The sequence below is a fragment of the Narcine bancroftii genome, chromosome 3 (genome assembly GCF_036971445.1).
Source record: "Narcine bancroftii isolate sNarBan1 chromosome 3, sNarBan1.hap1, whole genome shotgun sequence".
Classification (NCBI taxonomy): domain Eukaryota; kingdom Metazoa; phylum Chordata; class Chondrichthyes; order Torpediniformes; family Narcinidae; genus Narcine; species Narcine bancroftii.
Genome location: NC_091471.1, coordinates 115,701,685 through 115,719,981, shown reverse-complemented (window position 1 = coordinate 115,719,981; position 18,297 = coordinate 115,701,685). Strand labels below are relative to the sequence as shown.

At 45.6% G+C, this 18,297-nt stretch overlaps 1 protein-coding gene across 10 annotated transcripts in view; it reads right to left on the bottom strand.

Annotated features, from left to right (window-relative positions):
• Positions 1-18,297, bottom strand: part of arap2 (ArfGAP with RhoGAP domain, ankyrin repeat and PH domain 2) — a 473,297-nt gene that overhangs the window by 21,637 nt on the left and 433,363 nt on the right. The gene's annotated exons all lie outside the window — the stretch shown is intronic.

The following is an 18,297-nucleotide window of genomic DNA, read 5'->3' as shown; positions in this document are numbered from 1 at the left end:
TGGGCTCGGGTATTGAAGAGATACTGTGCAAAGACTGCATTCATGGGGGACTTGTCTCGAGAGTGTCCATTGTTTCTTTGTACTTGGAGCAGCCTTTGGTTGCCTTGAAAGCGTGGATCCCAGCTTTGATTGGAGTAGAATGATCTTCTTCCGATCTGAGTCCAGGATGAGTCTGTGTCTGGGCCTCCTGCTGGTGTGGGTCGACTTCGAGGCTCCCTTTGTTCAGGAGTTTTTCCATAGTAGCCGTGGGAAAAAAAATCTTTGTTGTTTAAATTGTGGTGCGCTGTTAGACAGAACCAGACACACACAAGGTAAAGACTGAACAACAGGCTTTAATCAACAAAGACTTTCACAGAGTCAGGCTGGCTGTAGCTGCAGTAACTCTGAGTGAGACTTCGGAGTCCAGCGCAGGCTTATATCCCAGAGGGTGATTGACACCTGACTGAGTGGGGCTTGATCCATTTTGGTCGACTGATTGACAGCCAGCCAGGTGTTGTCCTGTCCCCCTTACACTCCTGCAGGTACAGAGGTCGCCCCCTCCAGTAGGCCGGTAGAGCACCCCTGCATGTACAGAAGTTGCCTCCTGCAGTAGTCCAGAGGTATATCACCACAATATTACGAGAGGTTGTTTCTGCCCTCCCCAGTGCACGAGTCAGAAGAATGGTTGGATGAAGTGTGGGACAATGATGGCAATGACCGAAGTAGGTCATTGTGCCTGATATTTCATAGCACCATCTTGGTGACTGGCACAAGGGATGAAACAATTATATCAGAGGGGCACCAGAGATTGGTGACCCTCAGTTTGATATCAAGAATAGGTAATTTGGTGTGGGTGATTAATGAGTGAGCCCACACATCTACCCTAGCATAATCAGTTGAACACAATGATTGGTGATGCACAGTGAGAGGGCGGTACAGTTGGCGTAGCAGTTAGTGCATGCCTTTACAGCACCAGTGAATGGAACAGGAAAGGATTTGAATCCCACACTGTCCTGTAAGGAGTTTGTTCATTCTCCCCGTGTCTGCCTGCTTTTTCTCTGGGGGTTCTGGTTTCCTCCCACCCTTCAAAAACGTACCAGAGTGTAGGTTAATGGGGTGTAAATTGGGCAGCATGGATTTGTAGGGCAAAATTGGCTTGTTACAGTGTTGTATGTCTAAATTTAAAAAATATATATTAGGCTTGTATTCATCAAGAGCATGGAGGGGGACAATTTTGACATTTTCCTAAGTTTTGTCAGGCCAGGAAACAAGGCCAATTTCTCTGCATCAGCTCAGTTCAACCCCAGCATACAGAACCATGTCTACAGTTGAGAATTGCTATCGGTGCACAGTCAAAGGTCATACAAAGTTGTTCCAGTTCTATGCCTGATCGAGCTGAAGATTTGATCTCTACCTCAAGGCAGCAGCTGCTTGAAGTTCTAAAGCAACAGTCATGTGGCCTCAGACTGTAGCTTGATATCTTCTATGCACAAGAGATCTGATCAGGTGCGATATCACCTAGAATACAGAACAGCCTGTAATTCCCCAGGAGTGCTGGAACCCAGCTGTTCTCCATGAATGTAGAGATGTAGCATGTTATCAGATTGCCCTCCTACACAAATAGATGCTGTCCACATGCAGATATCTCTTCTACAGAACGGTGCATGAGAGTTACCTCTCTCCTATTATACCAGGAACATACCTATATAATTTCCCGTACCTTCCTAATTTCTCAATCCCACACTTTACATCATTAATAAAGAGTTAACTCCCATTCCCTTTGAGCCCATACATCAGTTTTTGATGACACATGGGTCACTTTTGCTTTTGAGAACCCTGCTAGAGATCGTTGCCCAGGACCAAATGAAGCAGCCTCATTTATGCGTTACAATAAATATAATTTGTGCATAGTCTATAGTACACGCTACTTCTGTTTTATCTGCAAGATATCATGAGAGTTCCTGTTTCTACCCTCCCCAGTGTAGAAGTCAGAATGACAATAAAAAGAGGGATAATTATGGCAATGACCAAAGTAGGTCATTGTCCAATATTCCATAGCACCATCTTGGTGATTAGCACAAAAGATGAAACCATTAGGTCAGAGGGCCACCAGAGATTGGCGAGCCTTAGTTTGAGATGACTGGATGTGGGGAAAATGAGGGAGTGTGCTGGATGACTGGCCTGTGAGATCAATGCACAATTAATGATTTGATCTCACTAAACAAGTTCACATTCCATTATAACCCATACCGTGAGTACTAGACTAATTGTAGATGACACTCTCCACTCACGTGAAGACCACAGGAGTGAGCTCCAGCTCTGGAGGATGAAACAATGGAAAAATGGTCTGGGTGCTACAAAGCACTGGCATCATTATCTCACCAAATCCCCGAGAAATTGTTCTTTTTTTCACGGTACAGCACAGAAGAAGGCCCTTCTGGCCCATGAAACTAGTGGCAATTACTCCAATTAACCTACAATCCCTGTGTGTTTTTGAGGGTGGGAATAAACTGGAGCATCTGGAGGAACCCCACTTTGTCATGAGAAGAATGCACAAAAACCTTACAGACAGCGATAGATTTGAACCCGGATTGCTCACTCTATAGCTAACCACTACTCTAACTGTGTTGGCTGGCCTCACGTTCTCTCCCTCATGTTTCTCATATAGTTGTGTTTGGAGGAGTTGGTGTCTCTGAGAATAGGTAAATATTTGTCTCCTGCCATGTTTGTGACACATCCTAATTGTTCAGCCATGCTTCTGCCATTACCATGCCTACGATGTTGGTGTATTGTCCAAACAACCAAGCTTTCCCCAGCTGATTGAGTCACTGGAAGGTGCCTGATCAATGCAAATTCCTTTGTGAAACTGCCCTCTATATCAGCAGAGTGTCTTTTAAATGGCACGAAGAGTGACATTTTTTGTTGTGCTCTGCTCTTATGTCAGTGAGATTGCTTGCTCTTATATACATTAGTATTATTGGAACTGGGCATTGTAGGAGTAGTGGCGTTATGTGCCATGGACATTGAAATATATAAAGTGCCCAGCCAAATTTCACATTGAAATGATACACAGCCTGATTCACTTCAGGTAATGCTAACTTTGAATCACGTAATACTTGAAAAACAAGTGCCACATTTCTATTTTTCAGCCCAGTGTACTTTAGTTTACTGAAACAAGATTTGAACATTAATTAAAATCAGCCTGGAAGTCTGCCAATTTCTTAGGTTCCAGTGCTGCTTTCCACTGATTAAGAACAGTGCTGGTAAATCTACGCTATCTATTCAAGCAAACAACATCGACTATGAATGATTCAGCTTAAAGAAAAACTCCTCTTCTAATATTAGCTGTCAGGGCCTTTTACACAATGAGAGCCTGAAGTAATCAAGGCAAAGTGGTTATCTTACTTGACAAGGAACCAAAGGGCTGGACTCATAATCTGAACATCAGGTCAAATCCCATCATGGCAAATTGGCAGCTGACAGTCAATTAATTAAATAAATCCTAATGACATTGATGCAGCATCAATTACTCAAAGACTGAGGTTGAGAAACCAATAGGCTTTTATTCACTAAAGGACAAAGACACATCCATACTGCTCGACTGTCCTGCACTGAGGAGGGGGCTGTGGAACAGTTACCTTTATACAGGAACCTGTGGATTGGGCCACAGATACAGCTGGCCTATGGGTATGGCTAACCAGACAAATACGTGCAACAGCGGTTTACCACATTCACCCTTTATTTTTATAAAGTATCCGGCAGGGTGAAATGGTGCTTGCAAAATCACAAATTAAGTCATTCAGGAGGTGTTGTCAAACGTTGGGACTGTCATAGTACCGGTTGTGACGGTACACTGTCTGGCTGGTAGAAATGTGATTTGCACTCAGTGCAGACCTGGCAGTTCTTGGTCATGGATCTGATCTTTTCGATGGAAGTTGTGGGCTTTGATGAAGTGAAAGAACCTGGTAACTCCAGGATAGCAGAGATCATTATGGAGGGTTTGTTAGTGATCAATCTGGACACTGGCATAGGACCAGCGGGACAGGGCATCTGGTGGCTCAATAAGTTTCCACGGCCAGTACAAAATATTGTAATTGCACAGTTCAGTTCTCCACCTCAGTATCTTGTCATTTTTAATTTTGACCCGCAACTGCATGTTGATCAGCTAGCAGGATAAATCATTTACAGCCAGGTAATGGTGCCAGTGCCACACTGCCTCAACAATGACTTGGGCCTCTTTCTTGCTGAGGAGTGCTGAATTTTGGGGCCCTGTAGGGAAAGGGAAAAGAAGGAAACTGGTCTGACTGCCTGGTTAAGGGTGGCAGCGAGGGCGAAGTCTCTAACGCATTGCTTTCCACCTGGAATGGGACAGATTCATCCACAGTGTGCATTGCGGCCTTGGCAATGTCTGTCTTGTTGCAGCTGAAGCATGCGCAAGCCTCCGCCATCAGACAGAAGGATGTGGCTTTGATGAAGGGACAGGCAATGTCTGCATAATTATGGACCCACTGGGCATAATAAGAGAAGAACTCAAGACATCTTTTCAGGCCCTGAAGTATTTGGGGGTGTGGGAATGTTCCAGGAGCAGCCACACACGGTCAGGGTCTGGGCCCAATGATTTCACTCTCAACAACAAGGCCAAGGATGGCTTGATCCAAGTGTATTGGCAGTCCTCCAGGCAGATAGGGAGCTGGTAATATGCCGACTTCAGGTCGATAGTGCAATTTGGTTTACCATGCCGGCTATTCAGGGAGGAGGTATGCATCTAATTGTGTGTACCTGTTGATGGTCTGATTGTAGTCAATGACCATCCTGTTCATTTCCCCATTCCCCACGACACCTACCTCCACTCTCCAAGGGATGGTGCTAGCTTTGATGATCCCTCCTTAAGTAAACACTGTACCTCTGGCTGAATGAAGGCCCTGCCCCATCACTCTACCATATACTTTTAGTGGCGATGGATTCACAGTCAGGGGCAAGGTTGGTGAACAATGGTCGAGTGGTGATTTTAAGTATGGAGAGCCCGCAGGTTGTGCGTGTTGGTGACTGGGTTGTTGGCCATGTATGAAGGGGGTGTGAGCTGAGGAGCGGGTGCAGCAGAGCAGTTGGTTTGAAAATTGACAATTAGAGACAGTGAGAGATAGATGGGGTCCATCGAACTCCATCATTGCGCTTTTAAGGTGACATTGGAAAAGAAAAAGTTTGAGAACCACTGGAATAGCCAGAGTTCAAAGTTGGTGGATGCCTCAGGCAATTGGGGGATGATTTTCAGCTTTTCTGGCTTCAAGATCTGCTCCATTGCAAAAACTTTAGTGAGTAAAATTGATGCACCAACAATTAGTCAAAGACTATTGTTGAGAAACCAATAGGCTTTTACTCACTAAGGAACAAAGACACATCCAAACTGCTTGACTGCCCTGCACTGAGGGAGGGGTCAGCTGGCCAATAGGTGTGGCTGACCAAACAAATTCAGGCCATAGTGGTTTATCACAGAAATATCATCAGTAAAGGTGATTGGATTATTTGGAAAAAGAGTCTGGTTCACTAATCTCCTTTCTAGCAACGTTGTGTGCAGATGGTGAGGGCCACTATCCTGGATGCCACCATCAGCGGGAGCCAGCAGCGCCATGTGCAAACTGTAGGGGCTCCCATCTTGAGTGCTATTTTTGGAATTCAGCAGTGCCACATCTAGGCCGTGTGGGCCACCATCTTAGGTGCCATCTTGAGAATCCAGCAGTGCCACATGCAGGCCCTGGGGGCCGCCATCTTGGACACTGCTGTCCTCCGTAGCAGCAACAAGCAGTGACCAGCACTAGCCCCATCACACTCAACCAGAACAGCCCGCATCAGCTTGCCAGGTCAATGATGGATATTCAGGTAAACGGCCAAGTGACGAGTTACCTATTCGACAGTGAAAAGACAGAGAGCTTTAGGGAAGTGACTTGCCCGTCCATGACCAACGCAAATGATGTGAAATTCCCGAGTGGCATCTATATATCTGATGGTTATCAACATCAGACATGCCTTGGAAAACTTTAAAAAAAGGAATAAAACCAATTGAATGATGTGGCAGGATAAAGCTCACCCAGCCCAGCTGAACCTCCCTGTAATTTCCTCCCAAGTGGCATTAGGAGTTCCTTGATGAACTTGCACTTAGATGGGAGAAGTGATCATAATGTCAGGATGATAATGTTCAGAATTTTTCAACATATTCTCTATGAACTGTTTCAATAGAAATAGAGGAAATTCTGGAATGGAAATCCTCAATATCGACTCTGTACATCACAAGAACTCAGCACTAATGCTAACATTGGCCAGGAAGCCAATTGCTGATAAACATCTTCTGCTCCTCCCCCCCACTCCCCTGACCACAACCATCTTGCTCCCCTGTCAACTTTCCCTATCTCTGCCTCTCCATTCCATTTCCTATCGCACAAATAAGATAAATATTTACCTTGTCCCTCATCCTATCCAATTAATACCTTTAGTTTGTCTGGATTCCTCCCCCATTGTTTGAATTCTGAGACTTTCTGAGATTTCCTTCTTCCGACTTATTCCTTGGAGAAGGACTCAGGCCCAAATGGCGGTAATATATCTTTTGGATCCTATAGACGTTGAAATGACCGGGTGAGTTCTTCCAGAATGTTGGTGCATTTTTACTATATTCACAGACTTTCGTGTTTCACTCAAACTTCTTCTATCCTCCAGCTATTGAATCAGTGCTCCTCTATGTTGAGTACCTCTGAAGAAAAGCACTGAAGCCTCAGTGCCTGGAGTGCCTTGGTAGTTTCACTACCAACCACGCTGGGCAAGCCTTTATGACAGTTGCCAGAGGTGGTAGAAGATGCAAGCGAACAATGGGTGAAAAAGAAGGACGAGTTGACCTTGTACTCATCAATCTTCCTGTTGCAGATGCATCCCATCAGAGCAGCAATCCTGGGGTGATCACTGCTGTGACAGATTATGTTATGTTTATGTGTAGATATGTTTTTGAAGGAGATAGGCTGAGGGAATAGATTATGTCACAAAAAGATACAAACACTTCAAAACATCTCATTTTAAAATGCAAGAGTTATGCATAAGATGGTGCCTACGTCTGCAAAAACAATAGACTCCTGTGCTGGAAATTTTCATAACGAGGTGCAAATGGAAGGACCCATCGCAGGAAACTGATAAGATCTCTCATAAGTTGATTTTTGGAGTCAGCAAGCTGTTTTGGTGGGGTGTACTGTTTTAGGAAGCAGAGAGAGTCAAACAGGTTTTTCTCTAAGTGAGAGAGAGAGAGAGAGAGAGAGAGAGAGAGAGAGAGAGAGAGAGAGAGAGAGAGAGAGAGAGTGCTGATTTTCTGCAGTAGCTTTTGGAAGCTTGTTTGAAACCCCATTTTGAAGATGGGTTGTGAGTTCTGAGTTCAGTCTGTTCAAAGCCCTTGTTGTCCATACAAGAGGGGATGGCTGACGGTATAATGTTTTTGCTGAGATAAGGGAAACAGAAAAATAACTCTGTGGTGACCTGAAATAAAGAGTTTATCATCTGGAAGACCCTGATGGGGCAAGTTTCTTCTGCAAGACACTGAAATGTCTGATTGGAAGGAATCAGTTTGTGTGTGTCCAATGAGCACAAATCTCTCTCTGAAAACTGACAAGAACCTTCCTGAGCAGTAACCATTTACCTTTCAAGCACCATAGCATGGTGAAGATTCATAAATGTTAAATTCTCTGCACAATATAGGAATTGCCTGCAACCAGTGAACTTGAAGGAATGAGAAGTGAGATTGGACTGTGAATCAATGAACTTTTTTGAACTTATACACACATTACAGACACGTGCACTTAGAATTAGAAGGGGGTTAAGTTAGATTGTTAATAGTGATAAGTTAAAGTTTGATCCTGTTTTTATGTTTAAAGAAAATTAAAAGCAACTTTTGTTTAAGTATCCATTTGACTTGGTGAATTTCTATTGCTGCTGGGTTTTGGGGTCCTCTGGGCCCGCAACACTGCTGAGTTCTCCTAGTCATATAGTTTTGCAATCCTATTAATCCAATTAGGATACATGCAGAACAGATCTAGGAAACTCAAAGATGATCATTCACAAGTTGTCATTTACTGCTGGCCACAGCAGGGTTATATTCCATCACAATCTGTAAAATTAGTGTCCTTGTATCCTTCACAGTTACGATAAAGAAAGGGGTCAATACTAAGACTGTCATTATTACCAGACCTTGCTGCTCTTCAGTTCATTTCATTCCACATCATAATGGATAGAATCTAACATGGGTAGATAATGAATTAGAAATCAGGCAGCACAGTTAACATAATGGTTAGCTCAACACTACTGCAACACCAGCGACCCGGATTTGAATTCAGTACGGTCTAAGTTCTCTCCATAACTTGCATGGGTTTCTTCCGGGTACTCCAATTTCCTCTCACATTCCAAAGGTGCGCAAGGTCGGTATTTGGGCGGTGCGGGCTCGTGGGCTGGAAGGGCCTGTTATCGTGCTGTATCTCCAAAACTAAAATAAAATTAAAAAAATAGTGGCAGGGGACTGCAGATGCTGTAATCTAAAGCTAAACACAAACAGCCGGAGTAACTCAATGGGTTGAGCAACATCAGTGGGAGACGAAGAACGTCCTTCCAATAGCTACAAGGCTCATTCTTATAAATATATCCTCAGAGACCAGGATTCACTGAGCCTAATGTGGCACATCTGTTAATAAGCATGGAAATTGTTTCGCAGACCAAGGGACCTCACTGAGTTTTATTGGCATTCTATGTCTGAAAGTGAGGAAGCAAAGTGGAACACCAAGTTTTCTTTAAAAGTAATTTTATTTGAGTGTAATGTGTTTAATAATTTCTATATATTTCAGTTAACTATCATTGGTATTTTGAGGTGGGAGCCTCTGAACTGCCTAAGGCCTGGTTGCCATCCTGATCTCCCTGCAAGCGGTGGGAAATGACGAATGAAATCAGCCTTCTGCCGGCAGGCAGGGACCACACATCATGTTTCTGAGGCAGTCTCAGCTAATTAAATAACTGAACCCATTGGTTTTTGCAAAGGCAATGGGACATGTAATGCCAGCGGCAAATTTGAAGACGTGCCCCAGAACAACTTATGCTTCAGCCAACTCCATTAATACAACTGCCATAGCAGAACATGGCTGATATGGAAAATAAATATCCAGGACTGTTCTTGCAAAAAGCAATAAAATCCACGTTGGCCAACTAGTGCCCCCATTAGTCTTTCCTCCTTTTCAACAAAGTAATGGAAGGTGTCCGCAGTGTAATCCTGTCAAGCTACAGTCACACACCAATGAAGCCAGGAAAACATCTGAACTTCAGCTGGTATGTGGGCAGTAATAATTCTCTCACATAATTACAAAGCAATGACCATTCCCATCAGCAAAACATATAATCACTTTCCTTTCAATTTAACATGACTACCGTCATTGTATCCCTCACCCTTTTCTTCTGGGACCACTATTTACAAGAAACTCAATTGGGCCAGCTATATAAAATAAGTGAAAATAATTTAATCTAAATGTTTCAATTTTAATACAGCATGGTATAAGCCTATATTGGCCCATGAAACCAGTGCTGCCCAATTACATCTAATTAACTGTACATTTTTGGAGGGTGTTAGGACACTGCAGCACCCAGGAAAATCCACGGAGGTCCCAGGGAGAACATACAAATTCCTTACAGACAGCACTGCATTTTAATCCTGGTCTCTGGCACTGTAATACAGGTGCTCCCCTACTTAAGAGGTCTGACTTACGATTCTTCGAAGTTATGACGGTTCTAATCTGTACCTTCAATTTTGAATTCTGATCTATTCCCTCACATGCGATATGCGGTACACTACTGTCTCATGATGCTGGACAATGGCAGCATTGTGCAAGAGTATCATACAGCATACTCTCTTGTGATGCTGACTCAATCGCGCTCTGTAGCCATCACGTGAACAAGTGCACTATAAACAAGCCAGCTGCTGAATCGACTAATTGTGCCCGTGCGCTCTGAGAGTTTTGGAGAGGTTTTAACATTCTAAATGCTATCCGGAACATCGCTGTAGCATCAGAAGATGTCAAAAGGTAAATGCATGAACGGCATTTGTAAGAAAATTTTGAAGACACTTATGAGCATGTTAAAAGGTTTTGACAAAGATTCTGCTGTTTATGAGATACACAGCAAGATATTACTGCTTGGGAAACAGCTAGAATTGGAAATGAAGAGGACATTATTGTTGGCTTTGAGGCTGAAGAGCTTTCCAATGAGGAGCTGATTGAACTGGAAGAAACAAGAAATAAAGAAACTGAGGCAGAGGAAGCAGAATTCATAGAGATACCAATAAAGTTCACACCAAAGAAACTGGCTGAGCCACTGTCAATAGTGGCATGCAGATGTTAGAAAAAATTGTCGTCAATTATAAGAGATTTGCAAGAGCTGACAGGCAGATGCAACACATTCTTGTTTGCTACAAAGAAATTTACAATGAAAAGAAGAAACAATCTGTCGAGTCAAAATTGATAGCTTCCTGAAGAAGATTATTCCTGTTAATCCATCAACAAATGTCGATGCCCTAGTGCAACAAGTGTCGATGACTCAGTGCGTTCTATGACCTGTTCTCAAGCATCATCAGAAGAGACTGAAATTGATGACCCAGTCGCTTTAGGATCCCCACCATCCAGCAATTAATTTTAGTTCAATGCATTAAACATTCTTCATGCATAGTGTGCTTTCAGCTGTGTACGTTAATGGTTTTTTCAGCATGGAATAAAGGTATTCAAAATTTAATTATAAAAAAAAATGGTGGGTGCAGTAGTCTTTTTTGACTTAGATTTTTTTGACTTTTAGCTTGTTCTGTTTTAAGTTGCCAAGCCAATATTTTGTGGGTTTTCTCTCTCAGTTCATAATATTTTTGATTTGTTTTCATTCTATTTTTAATACTTTATACGTTTGTAGTGTTTCGTATTTTAATTTTTTCTCTGCCAATTCTCTCTTTTTCTCTGTATCTTCTCTTTTTGCTAATCCCTTTTCTATAATTGTTCTCTTTTTCCAACTGTTCTACTTCCTGATTATACTTCTCTTTAATTTTAGTTGTATAGCTAATAATTTGTCCTCTAATAAAGGCCTTCATTGTGTCCCATAAAATGAATTTATCTTTTACTGATTCCATATTTATCTCAAAGTATATTTCAATTTGCTGCTCAATATATTTTTTGAAATCTTGTCTTTTTAAGTGTAGGGTTTAGTCTCCATCTATATGTCTTTGGTGGGACATCCTCTAATTCGATTTTTAATAACAAGGGAGCATGATCATATAATAATCTTGCTTTATATTCCGTCTTTTTATATTCCGTCTGTGCCAACAACAAAAACATGTCTATTCTTGAGTAGATCTTATGTCTATGTAATACGAATATTCTCTCTCCTTTGGGTGCTGCTTCCTCCATATATCATATTCCACATTGCTTTTAGTGTAAATTTAGTTACTTTATTCTTATTGTTAATTGTCTTCCCAGTTTTGTCTGCCATTGGGTCCAGGTTGAAATTAAAATCCCCTCCTAGCAAGATATGTCCCTGTGTATCTGCTATCTTTCGGAAGATGTTTTGCATAAATTCCTGATCTTTGTTAGGTGCATAGTGTGATAGTACAGATCTATCACCAATGTACATAGTGTATATAGTTACTGTATCTAGACTGTGCTTAGAGCGATTGGCTGAGAGCTAAGCCACACCTATTGTTTGGGCCTTAAAGGGTTGTGTCCCTAGCCAGGTCGGATCATTCCGGACTGGTCGGCCACCTGTGAAGAGCTCCGGTCTTTTGCTAATAAAAGCCTTGGTTTGGATCAACAAGTTTTTGGTTCTTTCGACGAGCTCTACAATTTTATTAGCAAAAGGAATTTTTTTTGAAAGGGATGGAGCGTTTAACTCGGCCAGAAAAACTTGATATCGACCCACAGTCAGCTACAGCCTTCAAAGCCTTTAAGTTCTGGCTGCTGAACTTTGAAAACTTCCTGAGATTCATTCAGGTAGAGGAGGATAACCAGCGTCTAACAGCATTGCTGTCTATGGTGTCCTTGAGAGTCTACGAGAACATCCAGGATGAGACCACTTACACCGCAGCCATAAAGGTACTGAAGGAACTGTATGATCAACCGGTGAACAGAGTTCATGCCCGGCTCATGCTTGCGTCGAGGAAACAACAGCCCGGTGAGTCCAGCAGGGCATATTTACAAGTACTAAAGGCATTGGGCAAGGACTGTAACTGTGTGGACAAAACTGCTGCCGAGATCACTAGCGACCTCGTCCGGGATGCCTATGTGGCTGGGCTCCGATCGAACGAAGTGAGGCTGCGTTTGCTCGAACAAGGGGTAGAAAAACTAGAGGACGTGGCCCGGATTGCAATCACAATGGAGGATGCAGCCTTAAAGTCCACCGAGCTCTCTAGGGACTGGACCCCTCGTTCTGATGTGAGTAAAGTGCCCTCCTACCCTACCCCTGACGGCCTGTCGGCTGCTGCTACCCTGCCCCGTGCGAACCCGAAATGTTATTTCTGCGGGAGGAACAAGCACAGCAGGTCCCAGTGCCCAGCAAGAAAAGCCAGGTGCCAGAAGTGCCTTAAAAACGGCCACTTTGCTGCAGTCTGTAGGTCTAAAATGGCCGCCAGCAAACACAGTGCCTCGTGTGAAGCTCAACCGCCACTATCCCATTCAAACTCTTCTTCCCCAGAGCTCTCGTCCAATGAGAGCGAGGGCTCCCCTGCACGGCAACGCCTGACGTCACGGAGACGCCGAACCCGGAAGGGGCAACCCACCGTCGCAACCATGGTGATGGCCTGCCTCTCGCCCGCCGCTGCTGCCGCCGCCACAGTCACCCCCGGGGCCGACGCTACCGCCGCTGCTGCCACCGCCACGGACACCCCCGGGGCCGACGCTACCGCCGCTGCTGCCGCCGCCACGGACACCCCCGGGGCCGACGCTACCGCTGCTGCCGCCGCCGCCACAGACACCCCCGGGGCCGACGCTACCGCCGCTGCTGCCGCCGCCACGGACACCTCCGGGGCCGACGCTACAGCCGCTGCTGCCGCCGCCACGGACACCCCCGGGGCCGACGCTACCGCCGCTGCTGCTGCCGCCACAGACACCCCCGGGGCCGACGCTACCGCCGCCGCAGCCACCCCCGCGGCCAACCAGGTGCTCACCCTAGCGTCCATCGCTGACGACCGCCAGGGCCCGACCACCGATCACGAGCAACTACAAACCCCACTACTTACCATTCACCCGCCACAACAGCACTTCCGGGAGGTTCTCCAACCTGCTCCTCGAGCGTTGACTACGTCATCCCGTTGCGTGACGTCATCCCGTTGCGTGACGTCATCCCGTTGCGTGACGTCATCGCGCAAAACTCGCCTGTCAACTGCTTCAATAACATTAAACCAGCAATGCTCTCATCCCCTCACCAGAGCAATGGAACTGATTAAAGTGCATGGACACTACACCAATTGCTTATTTGACTCTGGGTCAACTGACAGTTTTATCCAGCCAGATCTGGCCCTCCATTGGGGACTTGACATTATCCCCACTACCCAGAGGATCTCATTAGCGACGAGGTCGCACTCGACTGGGATAAAGGGGTATTGCATCGCCACGCTGGAAGTACAGGGCGTGACGGTCACCCACTTTAAATTATTCGTCCTTCCCCAATTGTGCGCCCCAGTGTTGCTGGGATTAGACTTCCAGTGTCAGTTCCAAACGGTGTCCCTACACTTTGGGGGACCCCACGCCCCCCTCTCGGTCTGCCATCGCCATCGCCCCACTCCCGAAGCACCCGAGCAACCCGCCCCCGTGCCCCGGGGCCAATCCTGCGGCCTTTCCACACTCCGGATTGCCCCGCCAGCACTCTTCGCAAACCTCACCCCTGGCTGGAAGCCTGTGGCCACCAAAAGTCGGCAATATAGTTACGAAAACAGGCAATTCATTAGGAGTGAGGTGCGTAGATTGCTGGATGAGGGCATCATCGAACCCAGTTCAAGCCCCTGGAGAGCCCAGGTGGTGGTTGTCAAGAATGGGGAAAAACTACGGATGGTGGTCGACTACAGCCAGACCATTAACCGCTTCACACTCCTGGATGCGTACCCCCTGCCACGCATCACGGATGTGGTGAACCAGATCGCCCAGTACCGCATTTTCTCCACTATTGACCTACGTTCGGCCTACCACCAGCTCCCGATCCGCTGCGAGGACCGACCATTCACGGCCTTTGAAGCGAATGGGCGGCTATATCAATTTCTCAGGGTACCATTCGGGGTCACAAATGGTGTCGCGGTCTTCCAGCGGGAAATGGACAGGATGGTGGACCAGAACGGGCTAACCGCTACCTTCCCGTATCTGGACAATATCACCATCTGCGGCCACGACATGCAGGACCATGACGCCAACCTAGACAAATTTCTTCAAACTGCCCGTCAGCTAAACCTGACTTACAATTTGGACAAGTGTGTTTTCCGGACCACACGACTCGCTATTCTAGGTTGTGTGGTGGAAAACGGGATAGTCATGCCAGATCCTGACCGCATGCGTCCCTTAATGGACTTACCCCCCCCACATACCCAGAAAGCTCTCAAACGCTGCCTGGGCCTTTTCTCTTATTACGCACAATGGGTTCCAAACTACGCCGACAAGGCACGTCCTCTTATCAAGACCACCTCTTTTCCCCTCTCGACCGAAGCCACAGCGGCTTTCGATCGAATCAAATCTGACATCGCTGCTGCGACGCTGCACGCGATCGATGAGTCTGTCCCGTTTCAAGTCGAGAGCGATGCATCCGACTTCGCCCTGGCAGCCACCTTGAACCAGGCCGGTCGGCCTGTAGCCTTCTTCTCCAGAACCCTCCAGGGTCCGGAGAGTAGACACTCCTCGATCGAGAAGGAGGCCCAGGCCATAGTTGAAGCGGTACGTCGTTGGAGACATTACCTCGCTGGGAGGCGCTTTACACTGTTGACTGATCAACGCGCGGTCTCCTTCATGTTCAGCAACACCCAGCGTGGTAAGATAAAAAACGACAAAATCGCCAGATGGAGAATCGAACTCTCCACCTTTAACTATGACATCCTGTACCGGCCTGGTAAGCTCAACGACCCGCCTGACGCGCTCTCCAGGGGGACGTGCGCCAGCATACAGATGGACAGACTACGGAAACTCCATGAGGCGCTCTGTCATCCAGGGGTCACTAGGTTTGCTCACTTTGTCAAGGCGCGCAACTTACCCTACACAATTGAGGAGATCCGCTCCATGACCCGAGCCTGTTCGGTGTGCGCCGAATGCAAGCCCCACTTCTTCCGTCCGGATAACTCCCACGTCATCAAAGCCACCCGCCCCTTCGAGCGTCTTAGCGTAGACTTTAAGGGACCCCTACCGTCGACCAACCGTAATACCTACATCCTTACGGCCATCGACGAATACTCCCGCTTCCCATTCGCTGTGGCCTGCCCAGACACCACTGCCACCTCAGTGATACAGGCCCTTCACAGTATTTTCACCATCTTCGGGTACCCCAATTCCATCCACAGTGATAGGGGGTCCTCATTCATGAGTTCAGAGCTGCAACAGTACCTTCTGGAGTGTGGCATTGCTTCAAGCAGGACCACGAGCTATAACCCACGCGGTAATGGCCAGGTCGAGAGGGAGAATGCCACCATATGGAGAGCGGTTACACTGGCTCTCCGGTCTAAAGGTCTCCCCACCTCTCACTGGCAGGAGGTTCTCACTAGTGCCTTACACTCCATCCGCTCCCTCCTATGTACTGCAACAAATGCCACCCCCCACGAAAGGATGTTCCTTTTCCCGAGGAAATCCGAATCGGGAACCACTGTACCGGCATGGCTCACCGTCCCTGGCCCCGTCCTTTTGCGACGCCACGTCCGGCACTCAAAGAATGACCCCTTGGTCGACCGAGTGACTCTACTCCACGCGAACCCACATTACGCATACGTGGAGTTCCCAGACGGGCGGGAGGACACTGTTTCGGTGCGGGACCTAGCTCAGGACGCGGTAGACCCAGCAAACCCCCCAACTCCTTATGCTCCAGGCCCCGTGCCGCAACAGAAGGACCAACAGCACCCCAATGACTCGGGCCACCCTGCCGACAAAACGACTGGGGAATTGAGCGACGGAGCAGTCGCACCCGATGAGCCCGCGGGTGACACCACTCCAGCGACCCCAATCCCGGCACCACGGCGGTCACGCCGGATGGTCAGACCCCCTGACCGCTACAGTCCTTGACCTACCCCTTTTCATTCTCTCCCTCGTTTTTGTTTTTTTTTTTTCCCGGGTCAATTCTCCAAGAAGGGGTGAATGTGATAGTACAGATCTATCACCAATGTACATAGTGTATATAGTTACTGTATCTAGACTGTGCTTAGAGCGATTGGCTGAGAGCTAAGCCACACCTATTGTTTGGGCCTTAAAGGGTTGTGTCCCTAGCCAGGTCGGATCATTCCGGACTGGTCGGCCACCTGTGAAGAGCTCCGGTCTTTTGCTAATAAAAGCCTTGGTTTGGATCAACAAGTCTTTGGTTCTTTCGACGAGCTCTACACATAGATATTGAGTGAATTCCAAAATTCTGAATAAATCTGTCACTTTGTCATTACATATCTGCCTGCTGGATTTGTTATTATTTCCTTTATAATGATTGGTGGATTTTTGTTAACTAATATAGTTACTCCCCTGGATTTTGAATGCCACTACGTGGCCTACCCAGTCTCTCTTCAATTTACTATGTTCTATCTCAGTTAATTGTGTTTCTTGCACAAATGCAATGTCAACTTTCTTTTTTAGTAATGTCAGTAACCTCTTCCTTTTAATTTTTTTGTGTATTCCATTAATATTTACGGTCATGCAACTTAAGGTACCCATCTTATACCTTCTTTTTCAATTCTCTCTCATCTCTTCAACTCTTCCATTTCTTTTTTCCAATATTTCTTTTTAAATTATTTTTGCACATCTCAATACACGACGACATTATTAAAAAACACAGACCTCCATCTCTTAAAACGACTTAATTATGAGCACAATAAGATTTAAGTATGTCAAGTGGACGATACAACTTATTTGCTTTTTGTTATTTCTTTGTTTTATGTGTTTTATTATTTATTGGTTTTTGAAGGGGGGTGGGGAGGGGGAGAGGGATGAAAGGGAGAAAGAGGAAATGTCACTGTGTATATATTAGTGATGATAATTTGTGAATGTTGTTATTGATATGATTCATAGTGCAAGAAATAAAAATTTTAAACATTTTTTTTTAAATTTGAATGCCAGAATCAAGTTGAGGAGCACCTGTAGTGTTGCTCCAATTCTTAGTGTTTCAGTGTTCTGCTGAGTATTTCCAGCTTTCTCCTTATATTCTGACCTCAATGTTGTGGCATGTTATCTCAATATTTCCCTCATTCCCTCATTCATTCGCCTTTCTTTTTACTTTTCCAGACAGATCAGCCTCTTCTCTTTGATGGATATGTCTATCTTACTGCTGTGATAGGACATACAGTACCCATGAGTAGGGTTGAAAGTTTGGACCTGGCCTCAAAAATAGTATCCAAATTATTTCTTTATCAGTCAATTGGACCTAGACAAATTTAAAGTTTTCAACTGGCTCTTGATCAGTATCGTCCTCCTTGCTGAAACCTATAAAAGTTTACTTTCAGACTTTTCTAGATCTGATGCATGTTCACTAACCTGATGCCTCTTTGTCTCTCTCCACATTTGTTGCGGGACCTACTGAGTGCCTTCCATATTTTCAGATTTTAGTTCAGCCACACAAATACTTTGCATATAATTGCAGGTCAGAGAATGGGGAACCTGCAGTAAATGAAGGACTTTCCCAATCTGCCAAGCCCTTCTACCATCCTCAAGACTCAGGTCAGAAGTCTGAGAATAACTCCCTCTTACTTGGGTGAGTTCAGGTCCAACAAGAAAGCTGACATTATCCAGGACATTCTCAATACATTTGATCAGCACCTCCACTATTAACCATCTCCCTAACAACTCAAGGTGGCTGCAGTCAGTATGATGTTCAGAATGCACTTGTTGCAATTGACCAAGGCTTCTTCATGAGTAACCTGCCTTCTACAAACTTAAAATAAGATTAAGTTAATGGATTTATGGGCAAGTTACACACTATCAAATGCAACTTAATTGTGACAAATTAAAATTCTATAATTTCAACTGCACTTGAACATACAGCATTTCAATAGGCAACTAATCACCACCTTCGTAAGAACAAATGGCAAGGTTAACAGATGCTGGCCTCGAGAGCAACACTTAC